Consider the following 20,591-nt stretch of genomic DNA (forward strand, 5'->3'; position numbering starts at 1 on the left):
GGAAAGAAAGGGAAGAGAAGAAGGAAAGAGAGAAGGGAGAAAGAAAAGGAAAGAAAGGGGGAAAAGGAGAGGGAAAGAGGAAGAAGGAGGGGCTGAAAACATGTTGTACGTGAGTGGAGGGAGAGGAAAGAAAGGAGGAAAGAAAGAAAAGAAAAAGGAAGGAGAAAGAAAGAAAAGAAAGAAAGAAGGAAAGCAAAAAATAAAAAAAATAAAAAAAATAAAATGGAGGAAAAAGAAGAAAGAAAGTGGGCTGGAAGGTGGGCTAGGGTGATCAACTTCCTTGTGGGTCCCACCTTAGGAAGAATAAAATAATAAAAAAAATAAAATAAAACAAGCAAAAAAATAAAGAAAAAGATATTTTTTCCTTTTCTTATAAATTAAGACAAGAAAATGCAAATGGATGGGCCATCTCAGAGCGGGTCCAAAATCCACTTTTGAAATTCATTTTGACGATTAAAGGGGTAAAATAGTCTTTTCAGAAAATTTCTAGACGAAACGAGCTATTTTTGGCAGTTTTTGAAACGAGCTCGGATTTTGAAGTTCAATACCTCGTTGCGAAGCAAATCTAATGTAGAATTTAAAATTTTAATTTTGGAAGAAATCCAGATTATTTTTCTTGAGAAAATACTTTTAAATTTATTTCTAGACGAAACGAGCTATTTTTGGCAGTTTTTGAAACGAGCTCGGATTTTAAAGTTCAATACCCCATTGCGAAGCAAATCCAGTGTAGAATTCAAAAATTTGAGTTTGAAATAAATCCAGATTATTTTTCTTGAGAAAATATTTTCAAATTTAGACTCCCAGGGGTAAAAATGTTAATTTTGAAAACCCGGGGTTTGAAATTGATTTCTGAAAGCTTTTAAAACTCGATCTGGATTGAAATTTATAAAAATGGAGTTCTAGACTTCGAAAATGAAATGAAATGAAATGTGATGAAATGTTATGAAATGATGAGAAATGACATGAAATGCTATGTGAAATGCTAACCCTGAATAAAGAATTTTAGATTTTAAACCTTGATTGGCAGTTGTACCAGTTCAAAAAGCATAAAAACTGATAAAATTTGGAAAATGGTTGAAGAAATGGTTTTCGGACTCTACTGGGTTAGAATGACATTGAAAATTAGGGTTCGAGCTGGATTGAACTGAGATAAGCTGGATTGAGCTGGGTTCTAGAGTTTTAGAACTCAAATGAACTGACCAAGCACTGATTGAACTGACCTTTTCGACTGAATTTTCAAGAAAAGCTGACATTTTTAGAGAAATGGTACGAAATGATCATTGGAATGAAGTGAATTACGAACCTAAATTGAGTTTGAGCTGAAACAAAGGTCAGTAATACTGAAATAAACTAAAATCGAGGCTCAAACACTAGCTCAACTGACTGAACTCAGCTCAATTTCAGCTGAAAGAGCTGAAATGGACTAAAATGGGCTCCTGGACACTTAGAATGGTTTTGAACTAAAACGGGAGCACTCAAACTCCTGGTGAGCTCAAGTTAGACTCTGGGGAATATGACTGACTATGAATGACTGACTCTAAGACAATTGGCTTGGATTTAAGTGAGAAATGAGCTCATTTCTAAAGAAATGATCCTATTTTGGCAAGGATGGTCAGAAATGAAAATGGTCTTGTTCATTGTGAGCCCAGATGAGCTTGAAATGGCTGATATTCTAATTGTTCTGAACTGACCAATGAGCTTGGTTGGCTCCGACTGACTGGGGTCCGGGATGTCCTAGGGGTAAAATGGTAATTTTCCTAATGAAAATGGGTAAAGTGGTGATTTTCTGAAACTGACTTGAGGTTTGACTCCTACACTGACCTAATAGGGTTGGCACTGCACGAGGAGGGTTGTTTGAGAATGGATGAGGAAAATTTGGGGTGTTTACACTATGTTGGCCGGAGGAGATGGGCTGCTCCATGGTTGGACCGGCTAGGCCAAGATGCTGCCATGGAGGAGGTCGGTGGTAAAGGTTGAACCTTAGCCGTGTGGTGTAATGTTGAAGTGATAGTTGAAGTGGTGGTTGAAGCAATGGAGAAGGAGGCTGGAGGTGCTGCTACTATGGTGAATGAGAGAGGTAGAGAGAGAGCTAAAGGGGGCTGAGAGAGGAGACTCCACCATATGTGCCTTGGGAGAGAGAGAATGAGAGCCCACAGTGAGGTTTTCCTCTCTTCTTTTTTTCCTTTCTTTTTTCACCAAGAAACTTAGGTTTTAATTGTCATAGACTTAGGGTTTTTAGGAGATAATGAAAAGGGGAATGAGTGTACGTGAATGGGTTGGACCAAGGAGGGGAAGGAAGGAAGGGAAAAAGAAAGAAAGAAAGAAAAGGAAAGAAATGAAGAAGAAAAGAAGGAAAAGAAGAAAGAAGAAAGGAAAGAAGAAGAAGGAAAGGAAATAAGGAGAGAGGGGGTTGGTCGACCACCTTGGTGGGTCCCTCCTTCTCTCATAAAAACAAGAATTAAAATAACATAAAATAAAAGAAAATAAGGAAAAGAAAAAGATATATATATATATATTAAATGAAAATGAAGGAGCCATCTTAGAGTGGGCTCACTTTCCAAATTTGAAATTCATTTTGAAGATCATAGGGGTAGAATAGTCTTTTTAGAAAGTTTTTAGACAAAATGAGTTATTTTTGGCAGTTTTTGAAACGAGCTCAGAATTTGAAGTTTCATACTCCGTTGCGAAGCAAATCTAGTGTAGAATTTAAAAATTTGAGTTTGAAAGAAATCCAAACTATTTTTCTCAAGAAAATATTTCCAAATTTAGAATCCTAGGGGTAAAAATGTCAATTTTGGAAACCTAGGGTTTGCAATTGATTTCTGAAGACTTTTAAAACTCAATCTAGATTAAAATTTTCAAAACTGGAGTTCTGGATCTCGAAAATGAAATAAAATGTAATGAAATGTTATGAAATGCTGAGAAATGATATGAAAGGATGAGAAATGACATAAAATGCTATATGAAATGCAGACCCTGGATAAATAATTTTGGATATTGGACTTTGATTGATACTTGTACTAGGTCAAAAAGTGTTAAAATTGATAAAATTTGCAAAATGGTTCAAGAAATGGTTTTCAGGCTCTACCGGACTAGAGTGACACTGAAAATTGGTGTGTGAGATGGATTGAACTGAAATGAATTGGATTGAGCTTGGTTCTAGGGTTTTAGAACTCAAATGAATTGACAAGACACTGACTCAATTGAACTTGAATAAATTTTCAAGAAAAGCTGCCATTTTTAGAGAAATGGTATGGAATGGTCGCTGGAGTGAAGTGAATTATAGACCAGAGTTGGGTTTGAGCTGGAACAAAGATCAGTAATATTGAGATGAACAAAAACTGAAGCTCAAACACTAGCTCAATTGACTCGACTCAGCTCAATTTCAGCTAAATAAGCTGAAATGGGCTAAAATGGGCTCTTGGACACTTGGAAATGGTTTTGAACTGAAACTGGAACACTTGAACTTCTGGTGAGCTTAAGCTAGACTCTGGGGGATAGGATTGACTAACTCGGAGACAATTGGGTTGGATTTGAGTGAGAAATGAGCTCATTTATGAAGAAATGATCCCATTTTGGCAGAAATGGTCAGAAATGGAAATGGTCTGTTCATTGTGAGCTTAGATGAGCTTGAAATGACTGATATTCTAACTGTTCTGAACTAACCAATGAGCTTGGTTGACTCCGACTTACTGAGGTCTGGGATGACCTAGGGGTAAAATGGTAACTTTCTTAATGAAAGTGGGTAAAATGGTAGTTTTCTAACACAAACTTGGGGTTGGACTCCTACACAGATCTAACAGGGTTGACACTGCACGAGGGGGATTGTCTGAGAATGGATGAGGAAAATTTGGGGTGTTTACAGATGCCCCTCTTTGCTACTAAGCTGGCTTGAGGACGAGCTTAGTGGCAAAGAAAAACATACCAAATTTGGGCTATAAAAATGCCCCAGTTAGAAGGATCTGATTAGATATGAAGATTAGCCCTGGTGAAAATGGTAGGTATGAAATGGAGAATGAAGAAGAAAATTTTACTTCAAAGAAATGAGAATCAGGTTTTGCAATTAATCTGAATGGGACGAGAAATACCTCATGTAGAAACGAAGCTCAGGCTTGACCCTTAACTTGATCGGGAGATGGAATACCTCATCAAAATGAGGCTCAGGTTTAATCCTTAACTTGACCAGGAATGAAATACCTCATTAAAATGAGGCTCAGGTTTAACCCTTAACTTGATCGGGAATGAAAATGGTAAGTTGGATGGCGAATAAGACAACTTTTTTTTAAGAAGAATAAGGCAATTTTTTCAACAACGCAAAAGACGAACAAGGCGATCCAAAGGAGCAGGGCGATTCTTTTGACAATGCGAAAGATGAATTCTTTTGACAACACGAAAGATGGCAAAGGTGATCCAAAGAAGCAGGGTGATTCTTTCGACAACGCGAAAGATGAATAAGGTGATCCAAAGGAGTAGGGCAATTCTTTCGACAACGCGAAAGATGACAAAGGCGATCAAAAGAAACAAGGCGATTCTTTCGACAACGCTAAAGATGAATAAGGTGATCCAAAAGAGCAGGGCAATTCTTTTGACAACGCGAAAGATGAATTCTTTCGACAATGTGAAAGACGACAAAGGCTATCCTTTCGGAGAGAATGCTAATCTTTCAACAACGCAAAAGACGACAAAGGCTATCCTTTTGGAGAGAAGGCTAATCTTTCAACAACGTGAAAGACGACAAAGGTTACTCTCTCAAGGAGGCAAAAGGTGATATTAGAATGTGTCAAGATAGACATCGAGCTCTTCACTTCATGTCAAGATAGTAAGAAAATATTGCCAAAATATTGAAAATTGTTGTTGATTCAAAATAATTGAAAGTGATACACCTTGTTTTAAAAATATTCCTTCTTTTTTACCTGAAGTATTACCTTCGATTGGGCTTCACTTCGTCGAATCAAGATTTGAATTCAAATTGCTTGCAATTGACTTTTTTTCAAGAAGGCTATCAATTTTTTTGATATGAGCGAAAAAGAAAGAATTCTTATTGTGAAAGCAATTGGTGAAAAGAATATTGATAATAGAATTTCAAAAAATTTAAAGAGGATTCTTGGCATATTTGGCAGTCTGATATCCTGGGATTCTTTTCTCATGATGATCTTTCTGCACTCTTTTTTTTTTTTTTGCAGAATTGGAGCTCTCTTGGGTTTTTGAGGATTACATCATCCTTCATTTTGGAGATGTCCTGACTTTTCTCACTTTTTTTTAGGAAGGGTACGTTACAAACTCCTTCATCTCAGAGATGTTTTGATCTTTCTTTGCCTCAGGGATTATCTTGACAGTATTGGCTCATTGGTTGAAAATCTCTTAATGATAGCAGAAATTAAATATCTTTTAGGGTTTGTTGGGAGGCTCATCTAAGTTGCCTTCATCTTGATGGTGATCTGAACTTTCCCTAGAAGGATCCGTCACAAACCCCTTCATTTTGGAGATGATCTAAATCTTCTTTGGCCCCGGGGGTCTAACTCGCATAATTCATCTTCAACTTGACGATAATTGAGAGATCCCTTTTGCAGATATTTAATTGCAGCTTAAATGATTAAGGAGATATAGAAATTGAATGGATTTTTCTGTATCACCTAGGATATTTTGACTGCCTTATTTTTCAAGAATGATCTTTAAAAATATGTCGTTGACTGCGATCAATATCAATCACTTATGGCTTTGCGACAACATTGAATTTTGTTTGCTGGCCATATCGAAAATTTATTCTTCATCCTTTTTGGTTGGCCAATAGAAAGATTTTGAATTTTGAATCATTCTTCTCGAAAGCTTTGTCCTTTCGCAAGTAATACTGAAGGTATTCTGAGGTAATTCTTTTGTGTAATATAGGTTTTGAAATCAACAAGCATTTGACAACAAATTGGCAAAATGTTCTTGAAATCCTTGATGAAAGAAATTGTTTGAGGTCTAATCGACACATCTATGACTAAATTGAGTCCTGAAAAGACTCAGTAAAAGATCAACTCAAAAGTTGGGTTTTGTTTTGACTTACCAGCTCGAAAGCAGGATTTTTGTCGACCGACCAACTCGAAACCAGGATTTGGGTTGACCGACCAGCTCAAAAGCAGGATTTGGGTTGACCGACCAGCTCGAAAGCAGGATTTATTGACCGATCAGCTCGAAAGCAGAATTTATTGACCAACCAACTCGAAAGCAGGATTTGGGTTGACCGACCAGCTGGAAAGCAGGATTTGGGTTGATCGACCAGCTCAAAAGCAGGATTTGGGTTGACCGATCAGCTGGAAAGCAGGATTTGGGTTGATCGACCAGCTCGAAAGCAGGATTTGGGTTGACCGACCATCTCAAAAGCAGGATTTGTTGACCAACCAACTCGAAAGCAGGATATGGGTTGACCGACCAGCTCGAAAGCAGGATTTGTGTTGATCGACTAGCTCGAAAGCAGGATTTGTGTTGACCGACCAGCTCGAAAGCAGAATTTGTTGACCAACCAGCTCGAAAGCAAGATTTGATGACCGACCAACTCGAAAGCAGGATTTGTTGACCGACCAGCTCGAAAGCAGAATTTGTGTTGACCGACCAGCTTGAAAGCAAGATTTTTTGACCGACCAACTCGAAAGCAGGATTTGTTGACCGACCAGCTCAAAAGCAGGATTTGTTGACCGACTAGCTCGAAAGCAGGATTTGTTGACCGACCAACTCGAAAGCAGGATTTGTTGACCGACCAGCTCGAAAGCAGGGTTGAAAAATTGAATTTGATGATTTGAAAATGATTGACATTAATGAAGTTGTAACCCGAAGGCTTGGAAAGTGATAGATATTAATAAAGTTGTAACCTAAAGGCAGAAATTTGAGAATCTGATAAAGTGGGTGGCCCAGAGGCCTGATTGACAAAATTAGATGACCTGAAGGTCGAAATTGAAAATTAAATGACCTGAAGGTCAAAATTGGGAATCGAATGACAAAGGTCGAAATGGAAAATCAAAGATCAAATTTTGAGGAATTGAATGAGCCGAAGGTCGAAGTTGAGAATTTGAATGACCCGAAGGTCGAAATTGGAAATTGAGTGACTCGAAGGTTGAAATAGAGGATTGAGTGACCCGGAGGTTGAAATTGGAATTTAGAAATTGGATGACCTGAAGGTCGAAATTGACAAAATTGATATTGAACTTGAATTATGATGGAAGGTCAGCACGAAGACTGCACCTAAGAGATCGACCAACGCAACCAATGGGCAAGACACTAACACGAGTGATAGATTTTGAAAGAATACCAGTATGAGCACCGAGTTTTGAAAATGTATCGCTATAAACAGTGGATGTTAAAAATGTACCAGCGCGAGCACTAGATTTTGAAAATGTATTTGTGTAATAATTGAATTGTGAAAATGAATCGATATGATCACTAGATTTTTGAAAATCACCTATTGTTTGAAATTTGATTTTCTTTTTTTTTGGAAAGAGACTGGCGCTCCAGAGATATTTGGGAATTATGACGGGAATGATTGTCAGGGTCTCAGGATTATCCCTTATCCTGAATGGGTAATTTAGGTTTATCCCTTAACCTGAAGGAGAAATTATGAATTTGATGCAAATGTATGTGAATGAATGCATGCAAATGCAGATGAATGCAGATGAATGCAAATGTATGCAAATGAATCCAAAATGATGTAAATGGATGCACATGTGTGCAAAATGAGAGATTTGTTTGATCTTGCTTGTATATAGAATGTTTTGAAGACAATTTTCAAAATAATGCCTCAGTATAATAGGAGAAGGAAATTTGGATAAAAGGAAGATAATTGATGTTTGAAGAATGCTCTTCGAAAATGACAAAGCAACTGACTTTTGATCGATTCAAGAGGGACTCTGAAGAGGATCACTTCTCGCAGAAGGACATGGTGCAGAGAAGGAGAGCAAGCTTATGAGAAAAATTCATAATTTTATTGATGCATTGAAGGAAAAATGACAAATCAAGGAAAGATAGACAAGATTACATCATTCTTTGAAGGCAAAATGAGAAATGGGAAAATGCTAGCATTGTCAGCTTCTTAAATGATTGAGGAAAAAGCTCAGTCAGGATGACTAGTCCTTCTTTTCATCTTCAATGAGAATATTCTTATCAATGCAGTCTTGAACGATATTCTTGAACATGAAACAATGGTCGGTGTCAGGACCTATTGTTTGATGAAACTTGTAGAACTGATCTTTAAACCTTCACATAGACACAGGAGGGTCTGCTATCTTGGGGAGTCTAACCATCCCTTTGGCTATCATGTATTCCAGAACTTGCTCGAGCGACTGTTCTAAGGGAGTAAAATTATGGTCGTATCCCCAACTGTCATGCTTTGGTTTCCCTTGGGGTTTTAATTCTAGTTGGATGCTCGCGGGAGGGTTGTCATTCTCCTTGTTGATTCTGTCTTCTTGTCTTGTATGATCATCTCTGCTAGTATTTAGACTCCCTGATCTGCCAGTGTGGTTCTTTCTACCACCCATTTTGCTTTTGCCATTGCTGTTGCTGGGGACATTCGTAGAGAATGTGAAGATTGACTTCTTCCTTGTATCTAAATTGCTCTTTGAGAGTTTGAGGCTCTCATATACTCCATTCTCTATTCCCATATCGAGCCATTCAGCTCGTTCTATCAATTCGATGAAAGATCGTGCTGGGGAAGTAGAGATTAGGCCTCTTAAAGGTTTGGAGAAATTATTTAGGATGACCGACAATGCATGCCCTTCCGATATCGGATCCTTCATTTGATTGCAAGTGGATCTCCATCTGTAGATAAAGTCTCTGGCCTTTTCAGTGTTTTTCTGCTTTAGATTATAGAGGTGATTCAGGGTGGGTAGCACCTCTATGTTGAACAAAAATTGCTCAATAAAAAGATTGATCACCTTGTCGAATTCCTTCAACTCAATGGGATTGATGTGCTCTGAATACCATTTGGCGGCGATGCCCTCCAGACTGTGAGGGAAGCAAAGAAAGAGAGCTCGATTATCCTCTTTGAATTTTGCACATTTGGCAAAGAACATGGCCAGATGTGCCAACCATCGAACTTGATGAACTTCCTGGGAAGATTCTCAAGACTGTCATCCCCATCTAAACCATCATAGAAATCATCGCTTGTGAAGACCCTCTTGCCTTTATCGCGAGCTTGCAGATCCTTAACTATTCTGACCACATCTCTAAGTTGTTGTTGGTCAGGATCGTTAACAGACTGATCCTTGGAATCAATGGCTGACCCCTGCCCCTGAGTCATTTTCCGAAAAGCTTGCTGAGCCTCGCACTCTTCATCGGTATCACCTCCTGATTCTGCTTCATCAGATGTATCCTCATGTTGGATACGCTTCTTGGATATCTTTAGTTGTTTCTTCAATGTTCGGCCCTTGAACTTTTTCTTGGTAGGAATCTTGCCAGAACTGGCCCCTGCTTGCTCTGCCATCATCTTATTCATCATCTTTTGAAACATGACATACATTTGGGGATCGACATCATCATTGGCTTGTTGATTTTGTTTCCTAGCAGATCGTGGCGAATCCATTTCTTGCTCACTTCCACTGCTAGGGTGCTAAGGCGATGTTGTTTTCTTCCTGGATCTGGTCTGAACGCCAAAATTCTCTGTAGGACAAAGGGATGGTTTAGATTGAAGGATTTTTAGGAGAAAGGTAAATGATGAAGAAAATATTGAGGATTATGAAAGAGATAAAAATTTTGAATAGAATTTGGAAGACAAAATTTGAACATTTAAAAAAAATTTGCAGTCAAGATCAAAATAAGGCTAGAAATTCGAGATCCAGAGGAAATGTAGGTGGTTGGGTTTTTTGGAGTGGTAATTTTTAAAAGATATTTTCAATAAAAACAATTGAAAAATCGTCAACCAAAGATAATAAAAACCGACTTTCCACAGAAGTGGCGAGTACGGGTCGAATCCACAAGGAACGGGATACATTCTGAATTAAGTCTAAAATAAAAATTTATTAATATCACAGAGTTTTACAACTATGTTAATATTACAATTTTAATTAAATAACAATCTAAAAAGTCAAAATGAACTAAAACAGGTATATAAGTCTTCTCCAGATTGCCAGGGGTAAATTTGTCTTTTCACCACATGTGCATTTGCACTTTGCTTTGTGAATACACCTGCAAATCTGTTTCTAACTTATCAACCTACAACAATGAAAAGAAAAAGTTAGTACAAATCAATAATTAAATCTAAACTACACTCTAATTATTTCTAAACTAATAACTGAATTAAACTACAACTAAACAACTACAGAAAACTAAAAATACAATTTGTAACTAAACTAACTAAACAAATCAATCCTAATTAGTCTAAATACAGTTAATTCACTAACTACATGATGAGAAATACTAAAAACTATATTAAATCAAACAATTAACTAAATGACTATTTTGTCCCTAAATAGTGCAAAAGTGAATTCTAATAACTTTTCGCAAACAGAATGGTTGGAGGGGCAAATGAGGTCCAAATTTCACAAAATCACTTCTGTTCTATTTTTGACAGATCTAAAAATCTAACCGTTTTTACGGTTTTGAAAAATTCATTCTGTAACTCCAGATATAAGCGTTTTAAATTCAGGAAAAATCTAGAAATCGCAGGTCCCGAAACTGAAAACCCCGAAAAAGCTATTTTTTGGAAAATGCTTAAAAATTAGACCAAATCAACTCAAAATGAGCTGATTTTTGGTCTGCAGACAGTGAAGACACAGATGGAGAGAATAAAAGAAGAATTTTTAGAAAACTCTAAAAATATTCATATAAAATGACGAGTGCACAATACGATAAAAATCAGGTTTGAGAATCAGTGCACTATTCATTTGTACAAATCCACTAATAACACTATAGCATTAAATCATATGCAAAAACAGTCCTAAACTAATCTAATATACTGCTAAACTACAGAAAAGGGCAACAATTAAACTAATTATAAAAACTTGTAAATGCATTAAACAAAATAGTACTAAATCTAATCTAAACAAATCACTAATGCTAATCTATTCTAACTTAAGATACAATTCTAATTAAAAGATCTACATGAATGAAACTAACTAAACCTAATGTACTCTATCTAACCTAAACTAACTACAACAAGTACTTAACTATTAGTTCTAAAGCCTAATTGAAACACAAGCAATGACCTAAGGTTAATATAACTAGGGTTAGAGTTAACTAGGGTTAGTTAGGGTCAATTAACTACCTAGGGTTAGCTAGGATGGCGGTTTAAAATATGAATTTGAATTACACGCCACCCTAGATGGGTTAAGATCTACCTAGGAAATAAAGACCAAGATTACAACTTACTTAACATAAAATCCTAATAAAACAATACCATTCACTAAAATCGACAATTAAGAAAGTAAAACTAAAACTTACTCTATCTAAATTAGACAACTAAAGGGAATTCAAACTAAATTAATGAAAGACAAAATATACTTTGCTAATTCAGAAAACACGATTTTTAAAATCTAATTCTAATTTAGTACCTACTCAATTAATACTATTATATATATGCTATGTTAAAATAAGAAAGTTAATCAAAGGGCTTGTCAATACTCAACCACGAATTTGGAAAGGTCCATATCCATCCAAAATTGAATCAATATCTTAATTGGAAAGCTTGAGAATGGAGAAACGTTCAACTGGTAGACCCCACACGTTTTTAATTGGCTTTAAAAGAAAATATAACATTTCAACTCTTGCCCAAAATCGTGTAAACAAGTTTTAGAAAGTCATTTGAAATTCAAAGAGTGTTTCCACCATTGAAAAGATAATTCCTTTATAATGTGGCTGGATAAAAATCAAAGCTTTCCTTCCATACATCCAACAAATTTGGAGGGCTTTCAATTACCAAAATCGAATTTCAACCACAATGACCCTATTGCCCCTTATCTAAAATGGAAAACTAAATAATGAACTAATCTACTCTAATATTAATCTAGCTAATTTATTATATCTACAAATCACTCAAAGGGGAAGAATGAATAATTGAAAACCGAAAATGAGAAGCTACCTATTTTAGACTCTATACACAAAATCGATATTCTATATTATTCCTAAACTCACTAAAACGAATTATACTAAACCTATCCACTAAATAATACTAATATGAACCTATGATTAAACCTATTCTATAAAACATCAAACATTAAACTAACATGTTATTACCTACAAAATTTTAACCAAACAAAATTAAACTAAATATTACATGGAATCTACAAGAAAATACCAATTAAACTAAAGGTACTAACAATATAAATCTACTCAAGCATCTAATTACACTACACTAATACACATTTATGAATGAACTTTTAAGACTAAGAAACATAAAAACTGAACTACTAATATGTTGTAATTGAAACACAAACAGAAAATGCACTATATGCCTATACTACAATCGGCTATAAAAAATTCAAAACATAAATTAATCTATAACTAAACCTACGACCATCATAAAACTATTTAAATCTGCACAACCAATTAACTAAATGAAATTAATTTAGTAAACTACAATGCTACCGAAAATGCTACACCTAATTGAGACAATCCTGCAGACAATGATTTTCAATGATGCCCAATAATATCAAAACGATACTACAATGGAATCAACTCTTCCAATCAGATAATTAAATACACTATGCTAATCTATATACAAATCTGGTATACTATGACTGGATGACACATAGAAACAGAAAACATGAACTCGATTTTTATTTTTATCAAATCAGAAAACGCACAAAGAAGAAAATAAAATCTAAACAGTTCCTAATGTGCTGGTTTCGTCACACTCACGCCTAGACTAATGTTTAAAACACTCAAAACACACAGTGTATACAAAAATTAAAACAAAACACACCACACGCATTATGGGTTTTAACTAGAAGAAAGGGATGAGAAGATCGTACCTCAAGGGCGATCCAACGAGTGGAGGGGTAGTGGGTGAGCAAACTTTGCCATGGTTTCATGCCACGAAGGACCTCGGTGGTGCTGGCTGCTCTACTTTGTTGTTGGAGGTAGGAAAACAGTTGGATGAAGTGCCCCAAAGGTGGCATGCTTTAATGGAGAAGAGAGCCATCGGGGGTAGGGATGGCTTGCTATGGAGGGGCAGACGGCACCCCTACCACGGCTGGTTCACTCCACCTGCAGCTGCAACTTGCACCAACAACATGAGCCTACAGTTACAACAAGGTGGTTAGAAAGATGAGATATGAAAGGAAGAAATGGAAGACAAGGGGCAGCTTCTCCAATGGTGGCTGTGATCTCTCTTGGCCTCCATGGATGAGGAAGAGAAGATGGAAGCATGGGCGGCTGGGGAAGAAAGTGGTGGAGCAAGATTCATGCCCCTAGGGCACGAAAACCTAAGCAAAGATGCTGGATGCTTGGGCATCATTTTCTATTTAAACAAATAGTCTCTTTTCTGGATTTTCCAGAAAAGAGATTAAAAACACAATTTTGTCTGGGCGCCTCATGTGAGAGGGGATTTTGGAAAAGATTTTATAAAAAAAACGTGAATGGGTTGGGCTAGAGTGGATTTTGATTCATTTTGGCCCAGATCCAAGGCCCAAATGGGCGGTTTGGATCCAAATTATCCAATTCTACTCCGAGGTTTGACCCATTACACTGTAAATGCAATAACTTCCTCATTTTAAGTTCGATTTTGACAAAATTCAAACCATAGCTTTCTAACATCAATATGCATCTAAGTGTGGGTTCTAAACATGTAAATGATGCATTTATTCAGTGAAAATATATTAATATTACGTGTATTTAATGCATCATTAGTAGGAAAAGGGAAATCGCCAGGACTTTTTGAGGAAAAATATGAGGTTTTGAAAATCATCCAGGGTTTTGATAAAATTGTTGGAAAAATGGACGAAATTTGGAAAATGATGTAAAAGGCAAATAAAAGGGAAATGAGAAATAAAAGACGAATGTATTCAATCGTATCCTGCACAAACAATTATGTACATACAACATTCCCTAAGAAGATGACTCTAATTGTATCAATTTTGAAAGAGTTGTAGGACCCTAATCCTGACTCTAGGCTCAGATCAGTTGTGTCCAATCTAGTTATACCGATATAACTCAAGTCGAGACTCGAAGTACGTGGCATAAAAATTTAACTTTGGTTCTAGGCTTGTGTTTTCCCAACATCCTTGAGCACCTATCGATATATGTTGGACTATGGCCCTTGGTACGTGGCAGGGGGGCGTTAGCCCAAATGAGTGGCCCAGTTGTGAGGCTTTGTCTCGAACTATGGTTCTGGAAGAAAGCCCAACAACGTGAAGACCGGGTAGACATAGGTGGGGTGGTTTTGAAAACATGAGCACATGCAAGCAAACAGATGACTCTAAGTCCTAAAGAGAGAATTTTGAAAATTTTGAAGAAGCAAACATTGTTTTCATACAAATCCCAGATTGAGGAGTGTTGTATTTCGCACCTAAATCTAAGTGAGCATGAATAATTCTCCTCAATTGGTCCTACCAAACCATGTCTAATCAACATGAAATTCATGTCATCTGGGTTCAAGTCTAGGCTCCTAGGTTTACATGATATCAGAAAGTAAAAGTTGACATTCCATAGAACACAATTTTGATAATTGAGCTAAGTCAAAGCACACAATTGATCAGACGAAGACAGGTCTCATCACGGTCACCAAACTTGTTATCATCGCAAAATTTCCCCCCTTCTCTCTGCGAGAGTGAGAGAACCATTTTGCAAGTTAAACTCGACCAAAGTTTTGAAAATTGGTTTTGAAAATTACTCGCCTCCGTTTTAAAAATTTACAAAAAAAATCCGTAGAATGGGATCCGCCTGTCAGTACGAGGTTCAACCATTCCTGACGCCTTTACCAGAGGTAATCAAACCAAGGATCAAATATGTGCTTTGACTAAGTTAAATTATCTAAATTATGTTTTATATTCCTAGAATGCACAGAGAATCAGGCATGTGCTATGGAATTTTGAAAAGATGCAAGTTTGAGAAATATGATGTTTGCCTTGGAAAATTGAGATGTACTTGGAAAATGACTGGAAAAGTGCTTGAAAATGGAATTCTTGGAAAAATCATTGAATTTCATTGCATTGAAAAATGAGTCTTGAATGAAAAACAGATCCTCAGGAAAACTCGAACTTCGAGAAAATCAGTTTTTGAGATTGGAATTGCTTTTTCTAAGAAAATTGATTTCTGAATAGGATTTGAGAATTCTAGGAAGAATCAATTTCAGAAGTAATTCAAAGTTTTTTAGAAAATCGGTTTTGGGATTTTAAAATGAAATTGAGAATGTGGAAATCTTGGGAAATCATGATTTGAACTTGGGGAATACTTTGAAATGTCATTTGAAAACTCAGAGTTCTGAGAAAATCACTTCCTGAGAAAGACTTAGGAACTTCTGAGAAAATCGATTTCTTTGAAATGAAATTGAGAAATGAGTTTTGAAAATGATGCAAATTGAATGAATAAATGAATGAATGAACATGAATTTGAAAGATATTTCATTGAGGAATTGGGAAATCCTTTTGAGTTTTTGAGAAATGCAGTGCATTTTTGAAATTAGCCTAAGAGTGTAGGCTGAATGTGGCAAATATGAAGATCACAAATCTTGGTGTTTTTCATATTCTGACTATGGCCATAAATACGAATCCCACCAAATTCGTGAACTCTCTAAGAGCTTGTGCATGTGCCATTTGTGTCAACCATAGTGATTTTGGAAAATATGCATATGCATCATACATCAGATATTGGAAATTGCAGAAATTAAGCTATATGATATGCAATCCTATTCTAAGCTGAAAAGTAACTCTTATTCCAAATTATTACATCTGATATTACATTGAATTGAAATAAAATAAAGTAAAAGTCTTCTTCCTCAATATTCTTGCAAATCTAGAAAACATGTCTGCACAAAAATATAGGTTTATCTGAATTTATCCAAAAATATTGGAAATTGTCGGATATTATTTAGATATAAACCCAAATTCATACCCCCTTTGATATAAACATGAGAAATAAGTAATAATATTAAAAAATAAACTTGGAAATTCGAAATTAGAGTAAAAATGACCAAAATACCCCTAATGACCTTGAAATCAGGTTTTTCTGAAAGAATTTTTGTAAAATTTAGAAATTTGAAAATCAAATGAAATAAAATGAAATACAATATGATGCAATATGATAATATACATGAAAATTTAGAAAATTAAAGATTGGAATTTTGAAATTGAGTTCAAAATGACCAAAATGCCCCTGATAACAAGACTATGGCCTTGAAACCAGGATTTTCTAAAATAAATTTTGCAAAAAATGATAAATTGAAATGAAAATGAGACTTAAATTAACCCTAATATGATGTGATATGCTTATTCATATGATAAAAACCCTAAAATGGCAAAAATATCACAAATGATCAAGTTTAACTTGATTTTTGCCTGATTTTCGCTTCTGAATTTAAAAGTAAACTAACATATAAGGTAAATGAACTTGGAATTAAGCCAAATTTTGCATGGACACCTAGACTAACCCTAAAAACAGAATGGAACTCGAAAATATATTTTTTTGATATTTTTTAATATAGAAAATTAGCTAGAAATCCTAAAAATCAAGATTTTGCCTAAATTGCTAACTCTAAACTAAATTTCGGGTACTAAACTACCATAAAAATTTCCCAAACTTTATGGGATCACAAAGAACAGTTAGGCAAAGAGTTTTTACTTTTACATATTTCAGTTTTGACCTATTGTCGGAGCTTGACAGCTCCGCCAAGTTGGATCGAAATTCGGTGACTCTAGGATCTAGGGTAGATTGACAGGCTTCGGGAGAAATTATGAGGAAAATAGAAAACAATAGAGAAAATGGCTTAAATTCTGGGAAAATGTCCCTGAAAAATAGAGGAAAATTTCCTTTTTTTACAGTATTAAGATTTGGGTTATGGTTTGGGATAGAGCAGAGGATTATCAGAGATCTAGATCTCTATAATTCTTAGACATTGGAATTTAATTCCAGGAAAAATACCTAGGATGCTCTTAAAATTCTCAAACTTTGGGGAATGATAGAGGAAACAGTGAGAAATAACTTCACTATTGGAAGTTTTGACATCTAACCTACAGTTTGAAGCATCACAACGGGTTAGGGTCAGTCTAGACCCTGACAAGGAAAAATTGAGATTTTTACAAGTTTTGGGAAAACTCAATTTTTAGCAAAAACTAAACCTTATTATAAAAATCTAAAAAAATACTAAAAAACAATAGATTCCAACAGGGATCCACTATATTTTTTAGAGGAAAATTTAGATTGCCCATCTAGGAGATTTCGGGTGTTCAAGTCTGCTAAAATAGAATAGGGAATTTCTAGAGTGTTCAAGACCCGATTTTATCTATGATTTTTCTAATGGGAATATAGAACCCAAATTAAACTGGATTTTTGGCTGTAAATCACAGATAAAAAAATGTATCCATAACAAAAATTTCAGGATTTATTAACAAAAAATTAAACATAAAATATTGACTAAATTGTGCATACGGGATAAAAACCTACTATGAATGAAAATGAAGCCAAATACAAAACTTAAGACATGCACCCTACATGAGATAATGCTAAAATCAAAATGATCAGTGAAATATAATCTTTATTTAATGTTGGCTATTGAAATGAGGGATCTGATCCATTCACCGTATGGATCGCCTCATTTGCAATGCCTTGCCACGACAAAATCGAGATTTCCTATTATTGTTTGGATCCATAAAGCAAAATCCTTTCCCATCATGAATCCAGTTTTATTTTACTTCATCTTGTATTTACCTTGGAAAAGGTGGTCTTAGAGGTAGCGCTGCAACAGTTGAAGGGGAATGGCTATTGCATGTGATGAGGTTGTAGCTGTAGTTGAAGTTGCTGCAACAATGGCTGGAAGTGCTAATGGTTGGTGGCTACAACAAAGGAGCTGCTATGGTGGAGGCTTTGGTGGTTGACGACTGCTACCGATGGAGGGTTGTAACCTTAATGTTACTGGAGGCTATGATGGCTGGAGGAGATGGGCTGCTCTACGTTTGAACCGGCTGGGCCAAGATGCTGCCAAGGAGGAGGTCGGTGGTAAAAGCTGAACCTTAACCGTGTGGTGTGGTGTTGAAGTGATAGTTGAAGTGGTGGTTAAAGCAATGGAGAAGGAGGCTAGAGGTGCTGCTACTAGGTGAGGGAGAGAGAATGAGAGAGGTAGAGAGAGCTAAATGGGCTGAGAGAGGAGACTCTGCCGTATGTGCCTTGGGAGAGAGAGAATGAGAGCCCACCATGAGGTCTTCCTCTATTTTTTTTCCTTTCTTTTTTCACCAAGAAACTTAGATTTTAATTGGCATAAACTTTAGGTTTTTAGGAGATAATGAAAAGGTGAATGAGTTTACGTGAATGGGCTGGACCAAGGAGGGAAAGGAAGGAAGGGAGAAAGAAAAAAAGAAAGAAAGAAGAAGAAAGAAAGAAAAGGAAGAAGAAAAGAAGAAAAAAAAGAAAAAAGAAGAAAGAACAAAGGAAAGAAAAAGAAAGAAGAAGAAGGAAAGGAGCGGAAGAAAGAAAAGGAAATAAGGAGAGAGGGGGTTGGTCGACCACCTTGGTGGGTCCCACTTTCTCTCATAAAAATAAGAATTAAAATAACATAAAATAAAAGAAAATAAGGAAATGAAAAAGATATATATATATATATATATATTTAAAATCAAAATAAAGGAGCCTTCTCAGAGTGGGCTCACTTTTCAAATTTGAAATTCATTTTGAGGATCATAGGGGTAGAATAGTCTTTTTAGAAAGTTTTCAGACAAAATGAGATATTTTTGGCAGTTTTTGAAACAAGCTCAGAATTTGAAGTTTCATACCCCGTTGTGAAGCAAATCCAGTGTAGATTTTAAAAATTTGAGTTTGAAAGAAATCCAAACTATTTTCTCATAAAAATATTTCCAAATTTAGAATACTAGGGGTAAAAATGTAAATTTAGAAAACTCAGCGTTTGAAATTGATTTCTGAAGACTTTTAAAACTCAATCTGGATTAGAATTTTCAAAACTGGAGTTCTAGATCTCGAAAATGAAATAAAATGTAATGAAATGCTGAGAAATGATATGAAATGATGAGAAATGACATGAAATGCTATGTGAAATGCAGACCCTGGATAAAGAATTTTGGATATTGGACTTTGATTGACACTTGTACCAGTTCAAAAAGTGTTAAAATTGATAAAATTTGCAAAATGGTTCAAGAAATGGTTTTCGGGCTCTACTAGACTAGAGTGACACTGAAAATTGGCATGTGAGCTGGATTGAACTAAAATGAACTGGATTGAGCTGGGTTCTAGGGTTTTAGAACTCGAATGAATTGACAAGACACTGACTCAACTAAACTCCTCGAATAATTTTTTAAGAAAAGCTGCCATTTTTAGAGAAATGGTATGGAATGGTCGCTGGAGTAAAGTGAATTACAGACCAGAGCTGGGTTTAAGCTAGAACAAAGATCACTAATACTGAGATGAACTAAAACTGAAGCTCAAACACTAGCTCAACTGACTCGACTCAGCTCAATTGCAGCTAAATGAGTTGAAATGGGCTCCTAGACACTTGGAAATGGTTTTGAACTGAAACTGGAGCACTTGAACTTCTGGTGAGCTTAAGCTAGAATCTGGAGGATAGGATTGACTGAGAATGACTGACTCGGAGACAATTGGCTTGGATTTGAGTGAGAAATGAGCTCATTTATGAATAAATGATCCCATTTTGGCAGAAATGGTTAGAAATGGAAATGGTATGTTCATTGTGATCTCAGATGAGCTTGAAATGACTAATATTCTAACTGTTCTGAACTGACCAATGAGCTTGGTTGACTCCCACTGACTGGGGTCTGGGATGACCTTGGGGTAAAATGGTAACTTTCTTAATGAAAGTGGGTAAAATAGTAGTTTTCTGACATATACTTGGAGTTGGACTCCTACACAGATCTAACAGGGTTGGCACTGCACAAGGGGGATTGTCTGAGAATGGATGAGGAAAATTTGGGGTGTTTACACATTCCCTAAATATACTCGTTCAATGGTTGAGTTTATGTGAAACTTCCATCATTAATTACCAGACCCTTGACCAATAAGCCTCCAGGTTTTTATACACAGGGGCTCAGAAGGATCGACCTTGGTGGTTGCTTGAAGAAATTTTTAACAGAACTTATTATCACCATTTTAGCGAATATACCCTCAGATGCGTGGTGATCGGGTGGTGCTAAAGTACCAAGAAGAGCATCAAGTTGAGGCAGCCATTCAAGGTCTTCTCATATCGAAGAAAAATCCAGACGATCAGGTGATGAAAGTAGGAGAAAATAAGATCATGAAATGCATAACGACCATCAGAAATGCAGAGAACTCAGAAGACATTAACACCATGGGACATGATTTTAACGCAGATCTGAAGCTAGAGAGCTTGTAGATCTGTCGTTTAATCAAATGATAATATTGATTTAAGTAAAAAGTAGGTAATCAAATCTCTGAAATCACAATGCCCATAAGAATCAAAATAGAATGGTCAATAATAAAATAAATTT

This window comes from Nuphar pumila, chromosome 1, assembly GCF_984573655.1.
Source record: "Nuphar pumila chromosome 1, dmNupPumi1.hap1.1, whole genome shotgun sequence".
Lineage (NCBI taxonomy): Eukaryota > Viridiplantae > Streptophyta > Magnoliopsida > Nymphaeales > Nymphaeaceae > Nuphar > Nuphar pumila.